At 44.9% G+C, this 11,468-nt stretch overlaps 1 long non-coding RNA gene across 1 annotated transcript; it reads right to left on the reverse strand.

Annotated features, from left to right (window-relative positions):
* Positions 1 to 1,127: 1,127 nt before the first annotated feature.
* Positions 1,128 to 11,170, reverse strand: LOC114813341. The gene is made up of 2 exons (XR_003761062.2): positions 10,948 to 11,170; positions 1,128 to 1,593 (listed from the first exon to the last, which is right to left on the reverse strand). It is a non-coding gene; the product is annotated as an uncharacterized LOC114813341 (long non-coding RNA).
* Between the last annotated feature and the right edge of the window lie 298 nt (positions 11,171 to 11,468).

The raw sequence follows: 11,468 nt of genomic DNA on the forward strand, positions 1-11,468 counted from the left end.
AAGTACTGTTCTAAGTGCTGGGAGGGATACAAGGTGTTCAGGTTGTCCCACGTGGGGCAACTGACCGTGGCTCAGTGGAAAGAGCCCGGGCTTGGGAGCCAGAGGTCATGGGTTCGAATCCCGGCTCTGCCACTTGGCAGCTGTGTGACCGTGGGCAAGTCACTTCACTGCTCTGGGCCTCAGTGACCTCATCTGGAAAATGGGGATGAAGACTGGGAGCCTCACGTGGGACAACCTGATTCCCCTGTGTCTTCCCCAGCGCTTAGAACAGTGCGCTGCACATAGTAAGCGCTTAACAAATACCATCAGTAAGAGTCAGATTTCCAAACAGCAGTCGGGGCTGCAATCGGTAAATGTATCAACGTAGGAAGAACGGTCCCTTTAAAAAAAAAAAAAGTACTATTTTTTAAGCACTTTCTATGAGTTAAGACACTGTCTCGCAGTCTTAATCCCCATTTTCCAGATGAGGTAACTGAGGCACAGAAAAGTTAAGTGACTTGCCCGAAGTCCCACATCTGACAAGCAGCAGAGCTGGGATTCGAACCCATGACCTCTGACTCCCCAGCCCGGGCTCTTTCCACTGAGCCACTCTGCTTCTCCAAGTGCTTACTGTGTGCAGAACACCATACTAAGCGTTTGGGAGAATCCAGTATAACAGAGTTGGTAGACCCACTCTCTGCCCACTACAAGCTGACAGAGTAAAGGCAACTATCCCAGAGTTTAGTTTAGAGAAGCAGCGTGGCTCTGTGGAAAGAGCATGGGCTTGGGAGCCAGAGGTCATGGGTTCGAATCCCAGCTCTGCCACTTAGCTGTGTGGCTGTGAGCAAGTCACTTAACTTCTCTGTGCCTCAGTTACCTCATCTGGAAAATGGGGATGAAGATTGTGAGCCTCATGTGGGACAACCCGATTACCTTGTATACCCCAGCGCTTAGAACAGTGCCCTGCACGGAGTAAGCGCTTAACAAATACCAACATTATTATCAGTAGTAGTAGTACAGTGCTTGGCACACAGTAAACACAATCATTATTAAAGATTCAGACCTACCCCAGAAGTTCCCATCCAAGCTTCTTGAGCTCAAAAATATTTCAAGGACCCTAGGGCCCTGCTAAGAAAGTAAACGCTCAATAAACACCACTGACGGATTTATTGTTCCTTCCGTGCCACCTAAAAGCCATATTGACCGTCAGATGTCAAGATAAGATGATCAGCAGTGAGACTCTGGAACCCAGTCAGTGAAGAGGTACCGAGTCACGCTCAATCCACCACAACTTTGCCACGCAGGACAAGACAAACTGGAGAAGAGCAGAATTCTCAGCCAGCTGCTCTATGATTTATTGGACTGGGACATATGGGAGCAGGGAAGAAAGACGACATATTTTAAAGGCAAGAGTGAAGCGTGGTCTCAAGCAGGGTGGGATCACAGATGACGGCCGGTAGACAACTGCAGTGGCCAGACCAGTTTGGCGCGCGAGAATCGGGGAAGGAGCTGTTCTCTACCAGCAGAAGTTTCAGGAAGCTTGCGATACCGAGAGTCAGATCTCCAAACAGTCGGGGCTGCAATCGGTAAATGTATCAATTAGGAAGAACGGTCCTTTAAAAAAAAATGAATATTTGTTAAGCACTTTCTATGAGTTAAGACACTGTCAAGTGCGGGGGCGGGTACAAGTTGATTCATAATAATAATTTTGGTATTCGTTAAGCACTTACTCTGTGCCAAGCACTGTTCTAAGAGCTGGGTAGAGACAAGGAAATCAGGTTGCCTCACATGGGGCTCACAGTCTTCATCCCCATTTTCCAGATGAAGTAACTGAGGCACAGAGAAATGGCTCTTTCCACTGAGCCGTGCTGCTTCTCAGGTCAGACACTGTCCAGGTCCCGCGTGGGACTCGTGTCTGGGTAGGAGATTGAATGGTTATCGAATCCCCACTTTGCAGTTGAGGAGACCGAGGCACAGAGAGGATAAGTGACTTGCCCATGGTCACACAGCAAGAAATTAGAAGAGCTGGGATTAGGTGGTACAATTTATTTATGCATTAACATAACGTCTAGACTGCGGGCAGCGAACATGTCTGCCAACTCTGTCGGCAGAGTATTATCCCGAGCGCTTAGTACAGTGCTCTGCAAATAGTAAAGGCTCAATAAATACCACTGATGACGATGACGGTCTTTATCCAAGGAGCGTGGTACGGCTAGAGGGCTGAACGTCATTCTTTCCAGCCACATCAATAGGAGTCATGGTCAGTAATAGCATCAAAATACTAAAGATAATCTAGAGAAATATAGAAAATGGAATTGCCCACCCCGAGGGAATCATTCTGCAACTCACCCACAGATCAAGAGTGCTTCTTCAAGTTGGTTTTCTCTGGCTGCAGTACCCTCCACTGTGACCTCCCCCAGCTGTTTTCAGGGCATTTTCCTCACTGGGGCATCTTCGCCCACAGTCCTTTCCCGGGCTTATCTAGCCCATCCCCCATAAAAAGACTTCGTCCCCCTCCTTCCCCCATCTACGACGACCCTCTCCTCTACCCCGTTTGCTGGGTTCAGCTTTCAGATAGTCATTCAGCCACCAGAAACCTAAATCCTACCATGAACTGAGATAAATGTAATTATGGGGTTTTGAATCTCTTTCACAAGAAGCAGAGAGAAAGGAAAAAGAATCTTTAAAGAGTTTTAGCCAGAAGTCAGCGGCAGAGGATACAACATCCCTCCTTATTTCTCATTTGCTCTTAGTATTTTCGTATCCCCGCTTGCTTTGCAGCATTGTTTTTCCATCCCAAGAAGGAAAAATGAGTCAATGGCAATAATTTCCAATAAGAGTTTTTAAGGTGAACCCCGCTGGAGCCAATCTTCAACCAGCATGGGTTTAATTCTCTTTTCATAGGCACTGATTTTTAGTTGGTTTTTTTTTGGAAGCAGGTAAATTAGGATCTAAACTAGGGATAATATGGCTTAACAGTGAGAAGCTTGAAAAAAAGTGAATCATTTCTCAGTCCTCCTTTCATAATCTCTCTTGGTAACATTAATTATGAGTTTGTGTAGCATGCCCCAAGGCAAGGGGCGCTTTCCCAGGACAATTAAAGTTACTTAATTATTAAAAACCGTGTGCTGCTGCTGCTCTCCGTTTCACAAAGCACTGAGAGGCGGGCAGGCGCGGATTACAGAGTTTCTCATAGGAGCGATTGAACATTCTGTGGGAAAGTCTGCTCCTTTCCCTTTCCTTTGTAATTCTTTCAATATAATCTCTGAAAATCCCCACCATCCCCCACCCCCCCCCCCCCACCCCACTTCGCCCCCAAGGATGAATGATTTAGTGGGCTGATGAGTTGCTAAGTCCTGCCTTGTCTGTCCTACATTTCCTGACAGACGGATGGCTTGGTTTTGGGGGGTTTTTTTCTAGGCTCTGTGATGGAATGTGGCCGGGACAGAGAAGTGAGAAGGGAGCAGTCGGTGATCACAGTGTTCCTTGTGGAGACTCTCTTTTGGTAGAATCTTCTCCGATCGTACATTCCGTACATATCTGTGATTTGTAGGGTCCATCTCCCCCACTAAGACTGTAAAGCTCACGTGGGCAGGGAAAGTGTTGCTTATTGTTATATTGTACTCTATCAAGCCCTTTGAACAGTGCTCTGCACACAGTAAGTGCTCAATAAATACGAGTGATTGGATGGATTCAATGGGGAATGGTTTCCAGCCCACTCTTTTCTCCATGTCCTTAAGTACTTTTTTTTTTTTTACTGTCTTTTGGGCTATGGAAGGGGCTGAAGAAAATGTGATTTGGACATCTCCCCTCAGTGAAAGTCATGGAATTAAGGAAATACCCTATGCTGTCCTTCTAGGAATGCCACCATTAATAGCCATGGAAAATTATGTAAACCCTAGGTCATATTCATTCACTTTCTCTGCATTCATTTGAATTTCATGAGGAAGCAAAATAACTTGTGATTTTTTATTTTTTTTTGTATACTTGTTTTAATTTCCCAATCTCGTGCAAGACCCCAAGACTGTTTTCCCAGATCCAGAGCGAGTGCTCTCCTACAGCTTCTTAAAATTATTTCTTTGAAGTCTTTGTTATAAAATCCATGAAGAGTTCTTTAAAATCAGAATGTAAATAAAGGGACTTTTACAGGTTAACAAGAGGGTAGCCGTTCCTATTTTTATCTGTGGAGGAGAAGTATGAGCTTAGACTGTGAGCCCCATGGGGGAGAGAGACCGTACCTGACCTGATTATCCTGTATAATAATGTTGGGATTTGTTAAGCGCTTACTATGTGCAGAGCACTGTTCTAAGCACTGGGGTAGATACAGGGTAATCAGGTTGTCCCACGTGAGACTCACGGTCTTCATCCCCATTTTACAGATGAGGGAACTGAGGCACAGAGAAGTGAAGTTAGTACAGTGCTTGGCATAATGAGCACTTGAAAAAGACCACAGTTATTATTATTAAAACTATAGGAGAGCCTTCTTGCCTCCTGCCCCCACCTCTGTGCCTCACAGGAAGATCATTAAAAATGTTTCAAAGTAGGGAGAGACCCAAGGAAAGGAGTGACATCAAGGGTCTGCCCACTGTTCTTTTCTTTCCAAGGGGGAAAAAATGGTTGGCATGTTCCTTCATTCATATTTATTGAGCTCTTACTGTGTGCAAAGCGCTGTACTAAGCACTTGAGAGAGTACACTAAAACAACAGACATTTCCTGCCCACGGCGAGCTCACAGTGGGAACGATTTTCTCTCTGCACCCCTACACTCTTACCAGCTCTTAAACTTCTTTCTCCTCACACTGTGCCTTCTGCCTACTAAATGAAGCTTTTGGGTCACTCCCAAGAGCTGGAATGGCACAGTTAGTAGGTTGGCTGGAGAGGAATGAAGAGTGTGAGTTGGGATGTACTGGGAAAGAGAGTGAATAAGTAGGAGGGAGTGAGCTGAGTGAGTCCTTTAGAGCCAGTGGTCAGGAGTGTCTGCTTGATGCCAAGAGGAAGTGCTTTTCTGTGGTGCTTTCATCTTTCCCAAATTCTAAGAAACAGCACCACTTAGGCCAGGCCACCTGGAGACACTTAAAGTCTTCAAAGAGCAGAGTAGTGGACATATCTCTATATACATATGGATGAGGAGTACTCAGGCTGAAGGATCACAAAGGATTGGGTGCCAGAAGCAGCTGGAAAGTAAGAGTTCTGATGGGACTCGGTTACTTTTAAATACAAAGCTTAGCTTGACTTAGAACCTCCTAGACTGAGTGTTTTCTGACAATCAATCAATGGCATTTATTAAGTACTTACCGTGTGCAGTGCACTGTACTAAGCATTTGGGAGAGTACAATATAATAAAATTGGTAGACATGCTCCCTGCCCCCAAGGAGGTCTTAACTTCAGGTTGACAGTTGTGTCCAAAGGCATTATTAAAGCTAAATTTTTCCATGGAGTCAGTTCAGTTGCTTCAGCGAGGATGGAAAAAAAAAAGAGCTGATAGGGTTCATCTTTCTGTTTGAGACCCTGCTTCCCTTGCCTTCGTGGTATTGACGTACTTTGGATGCCTGTGAACTTTCATCCAGGTAGCATCCAGACTGGTGGAGTACAATCGCACGGATAGACCAGACTTCCCAGCTGGGGTCAGATTGAAGCTGTGGCCAACTCAGTAATGACCCTCATTATTTGCCAGGTCGTTCTGGTACAGATTTTATTCTGGTTGGCTGATACTGACAGAGCCAGGGACGGCGGAAGAAGTGATACTGCCTAGTCTGACTGCTAGTAGTTGATTAAATCAGTCAAAATTCCTCGATTCCTTTCTGGGCTCCTATTAACCCATCGAATACTTTTGGTTCCATTTTAGAAACCTTTACCTTAATGCAAATAATTTTCATTATGGGCAGGGAATGTGCTTGTTCTATTGCTATAGTGTACTCTCCCAAGCACTTAATGGAGTGCTCTGCACAGAGTATATGCTCAGTAGAGAAGTAGTAGGGTCTAGTGTACAGAGCATGGGTCTGGGAGTCAGAAGGACCTGGGTTCTAATTCCCCCCCCCCCACCCCGACCAATCTGTTATGTGACCTTGGGTAAGTCACTTCACTTCTCTGTGCCTCAGTTCCCTCATCTGTAAAATGGGAATTAAGACTGTGAGCTGCACAAAGGGCAGGGACTGTAACCAATCTGATTGCTTTGTATCTACCCCGGCACTTAAAACAGTGCTTGATAAATAGTAAGCGCTTAACAAATACCATCAACATCAGTGAATACGATTGACAATTCATTTTCATTAGGTAAGTGGGTTGCCAAGCATAAGTAAAGGATTCTCTCTCATTATTAAAATACATCTAGGGACCAAGTCAAAGAAAATGGAAAAGGAAGTATTTGTAGATTGATGATGGTTCCACAAGCTGACCCTGTCCTGCCTGTTCCTCAGAACCCTGCTTTTCCAACTGCTTCTCTCATCCTAAACTTTGGGATCCTCCAGGCCTAGAGTACTCTGTTGCTTTCCTACATTCGCAATTTATTTTTGTATCCATCTCCCTCAGTAGATGTTTAGCTCCTCGAGGGTGTGGATCACACCTATTAATCCTGATTATCATGATATTTATGTGATTATGGGCCATTGTACCATACCAAGCATAGAGGTAGACACAAGTTCATCAGGTGTGACACCGTCCCTACCCCTCATGGGGCTCACTTTCTAAGTGGAAGAGAGAAGGGAGTTGAAGAAAAAGAGAGAGGAAAGGTCTGTGAACCTATAGAGAGAGGAAATGTGCCTTCACTAAGGCTTTGAAGAGGGGAGAGTCATTGTCTTTTGGATATGAAGTGTTGGGGGGGGGTGGGGGGGACGTTCCAGGCCAGAGGCAGGACGTGGTTAAGAGGTTGGTGGCATTGAAGTACAGTGAGTAGATTGGCATTCGTGGATCAGTGGAAAGAGCCCGAGCTTGAGAGTCAGAGGTCGTGGGTTCGAATCCCAGCTCCGCCACTTGTCAGCTGTGTGACTGTGGGCAAGTCACTTCACTTCTCTGGGCCTAAATTCCCTCATCTGTAAAATGGGGATTAACTGTGAGCCTCACGTGGGACAAATTGATTACCCTGTATCTACGTCAGCGCTTAGAACAGTGTTCTGCACATAGTAAGCGCTTAAATACCAGCATTATTATTAGAGGAGCAAAGTGTGTAGGCTGGGTTGGACAAGGAGAGTAGCGAGGTGAGGTAGGAGGGGGTCAGGTGATTGAAGGCTTTAAAGGGTGTGCCACTAGGGCTGAGAAAGCAGTGACAGGATGGCATGGAGACTGTGAGCCTCAGGTGGGACAGGGACTGTGTCTGCCAGATTTGCTTGTATTCACCCCAGAACTTAGTACAGAGTAAGTGCTTAATACCATAATTATTATTATTTTGTGTCCTGGCCGCCTTCCTGTAACAAACAACCCCCCTGGAGAACCCACTCCATGGTCTCTCGCTCACCCTCTCTGGGTCAGCAGTCCAGAAAGGTCTCAAGCAAGTAGTGGCCTCATGGGGCTCCACAAATTTCAGTCAAGTAGGATTGCTCTGACTAGCAATTGTTGGACTCTGAGACTTGAAGAGCCTAGAACAGCCCCACTAGCCACAGGGCCCCCATTGTTCTTATTGTACTTCTCATTGGCCTTTTATGTTGTTTTTGTGTTTTATCATTTCATCTTTCCTCCACAGACGAGGAAGCAACGCTGCCAGGTGCTTCAAACAAATCATGACAGTAGAAGGAGCAGCCTTTGTGTGCAGACACAATGCGGTCAGAACCGTGGGTCCTTTCCAGTCAAGCATGTGCTTGCCATCACTGGGTCATCTTCCAGTCAAAAGGGCAACTTTGTGTGTGTGCGTCAGTCATTCATATTTATTGAGCACTTTCTGTGTGCAGAGCACTGTACTACTATTACTGTGTGCAGAGCACTGTACTAGGAACTTGGGACAGTAAACTATAACAATAAACAGTCACCTTCCCTGCCCACAATGAGCCTAAAGTCTGTAGCGGGGAGAGAGAAATTAAATAAATTACAGATATGGACGTAAGTGCTGTGGGACTGTGAGGGAGGGATGAGTTAAGAGAGCAAATCAAGGCCACGCAGAAGGGAGGGGGAGAAGAGGAAAGGAGGGCTTAATCGAGCAAGGCTTCTTGGAGATGTGCCTTCAATAAGGCTTTGAAGGTGGGGGGTGGGGCGGGGAGAAAGACATTGTCTGTTAGGGATAAGGGTTCCGTAACTAGTAAATAGCGTGTTTATGTGTATCTATACCACCTGAGCAGTGGACAGGGAAAACGATGGGAAGATAGATCTGGCAAATGGCCCAGAGTAGCTAACGAGTCCCAGAAACTTACATGCCAGCTGTACCATGCATGTGTGTTTCCACTGGGTCTTGGGCCAGGTAGCTGTGCCTTTATCTCAGGGCCAGTTTGAGGAGTAGATACAAGTTAATCAGGTTGTACTCAGCCCAGGTCCCATGTGAGGACTCTCAATCTTTATCCCCATTTTACAGATGAGGTGACCGAAGCAAAGAGAAGTTAAGTGACTTGCCTAAGGTCACACAGCCGACACGTGGTGGAGCTAGGATTAGATTCCAGGTCCTTTGACACCCAGGCCCGTGCTCTTTCTACTAGGCTATGCTGTTGCTTAAGTGGAAACACAAATTAAATCATGTTTCCATTTAAAATGGTTTGGCTTTATAATCTTCAACCTTTTTTTGAGAAGGATGAGCAGAGCAATGGGCATTTTCTAGATCGCTGTCCTGATGAGAATTGTACAGCTAGACCTATTTCTCTTCCTAAAGTCCATCCTGCCATTCAGCAGTGCTATACATTTAGACAATGAAGAAGATCCAACAGTCAATAACGAATGTATCTCACACATTCGATGAGTCTTGAAATAGTTAAAATGCTTTTGGATGCTCAGTTTATCTGCAGCATAACCATGATACTCTTTCCGGACCTGAAATCAATCGATGGTACTCACTGATTGCTTGGAGAGTACCGAGTGTGGTATGTATTCCCCAACCTCAAGGAGTGTGCAATCTAATGGGGGAGACAAACTGACAAAAATAGCAGGAAATGGGACTTAAAAAAGGATTAAGAGAAGCAACATGGCCTAGTGGAAGTGTTTAAATACTACAATTACTATTATAATTACTGTAAGGAATAGAATTGTATATCGGGATAAAACATCTGAATAAGTGACTGTACAAGTATAGACTTACAAATCTCCTTAAGTGCTGAATAAAATACGAGTGCTAAGAATTGCTGTTGGGTTATATATGACTGGAGTGGTCTGAATTAATTGGGGAGGACTTCCAGAAGAAGGTGGGATTTTATGGAGGCTTTGAAAGTAAGGAGAGCTGCAGTCTGTCAGATACTGTGGGGAAGGAATTCCAGGCTCAGAAAATAGAATGACCGAGGTGGAAGTAGGAAAGTCAAGAATGAAGAACTGATAATATAAGATGGCTAGAGTTGGTGGAGAGCCTTGAAACCAATGGTAAAGAGTTTCTGCTTGATGTGAAAGGAGATAAGTGATAGTTGGAGGCTTTTGAAGAAAAGTGGTGCCCCAATGAAAGTATCCATGCATCAGCCTGAAGGCTGCAATATTAGTGAGAAGACTGATCTAATAAATCAAACTGTGATTTGACTCAAGCTTGACTGAAACTAGATTGGATTGGATTCTAGATTGGAAGCTTTGGGATAATTCTAGGAAATGAGAGGGAGAAAGAACCAGTAGGATTTTGCAGTACATTTGGCTGTAAAGAATACATGAATATGCCAAGATTATGAGCTTCTGGGACAGGGAGGATGGTGGTGGTGTTGACATAGATGGGAAAGTTAAGAGGGGTGAAAGTTAACACATTGCCTGAATTTTCTAGATTGGGGGAATCCAGCTATCTATTCTGACAAAGCAGTCAGTGAGTTTTAAATGAACATGTCAAACCCCGCTCCTTTCTATTCTCATCATATACTGTGTGTTGCCTCAGGCAATCAGGGCTACACTAAATCCTAGAAGGCTAGGCAGATGGGGTTGATCTTCATCAGAGCTGCATTAGTGAGGAGGCTGAACATATTTGGTTTTTAAATAACGCCTATGTTTTCAAAGTTCTTTGTAGGGGAAGCAGTAAGCAGGAAGGAAAAACAGTAGCAAATATTAACAAGTCCAATTCACATTTCACAGCTGGTGAAATTACTATGAGCCCAAAGGTGACTTTAGATCATTCTGCAAGACAGAGATAGCAATAACCAACCTCTTACTGCAAGGGGTCATAGACCAAACAGCAGCCTGAGGTGCTTCCAAATAGCGTATCAAAAACACCCAATTCCCACCATACCGTCTCCCGCATTCCAAAGATAGGAGCAGAGTGGTGTCACTCATTCCCGTCACCCTCGCTCTTCCTCATTAGCACCGCTCCTCTCTCTGGGAAGGGGCTGAAATCAGGTAAAGTCCGTACTCGTGATCAGTAGCTTGTGACTTATCCTGGCCTGTATCGAGAGCAATGGGTTTTGTGAGCAGGGTCTTGTGAACTCTCCCCTGAAACAGACTCTCCATTCAATTAAGACTCACTACCCACTTGTATTCCTATTAAATTCTCCTCCCCAAACATAACGTGTTTTAGAGAGGACATCAAGAAAAACCATGAAATAATTCCTGATCTGGGAAAAGGAAAAACCTCTTTTAAACTCCAGCAAGGCATTTGGGAAAGAGCATGGAACCAAGAACATGGGCTACTTGTATGATCTCGGGCAAGTCACCCTCACGGACCTCTATTCTCTCATCTATAAAATGGGGATAAAGCACCAGCTCTCCCTTTCTTTTAGGTCGTGAGCCCCCGTAGAACATAGATTGGGTCTGATCTGATTACCTAGTTATCTACTTCAGCCTTTAGTAAACAATAAACACCCATACAATCAACTCCTGGGAAAACTAAAGGCCACAATTTCAATGTTCTATATCCCCTAGGGTTCCCAAGAATACTTACTGGAGGTTAAAGTTGATGAGTGCTCTGCCAGATGAGGAAGAAGAATGAGAAGCTTCAACTTTCCACTTCTGCGCTTAGCCCTGTCTGAGCCTCAGAGACTATCGTATAGTGCAGGTGGCAGAATCAGGGCTAGAATGCAGCTGTTCTGAGTTACTGTCATCACTCTCTTTGCATTGGTCAGGGAGAAACACACAGATTTCTCCAATATGGCTTATCCATGTCTTCTTATAGGGTGACAAGGTCCTCTCTCCCTTTTCTTCACCTCTCCCATCTCCCCCTCTTTCCCCTCACAGTAATTTTCAATCAAGACTGAAGTTCCTACCCATAGAAATCCCTCTTTCCCCTTGTCCCAGAGGGGAGATCCCCCTTTGAAAAATAAGTGCATTAAAAAGAACTTCTCAAAGTGTTGCCAAGAGATTCTTGAGGTAATTGCCATAATTGAAAATCACAGGCATCCAGGTGGATGGACAGAAGGCTGTTTATCGGACTGACAGAGTGAAAGAACCCTGAGCCTTTAAAAT

This window comes from Ornithorhynchus anatinus, chromosome 7 (genome assembly GCF_004115215.2).
Source record: "Ornithorhynchus anatinus isolate Pmale09 chromosome 7, mOrnAna1.pri.v4, whole genome shotgun sequence".
NCBI classification, from domain to species: Eukaryota; Metazoa; Chordata; class Mammalia; order Monotremata; family Ornithorhynchidae; genus Ornithorhynchus; species Ornithorhynchus anatinus.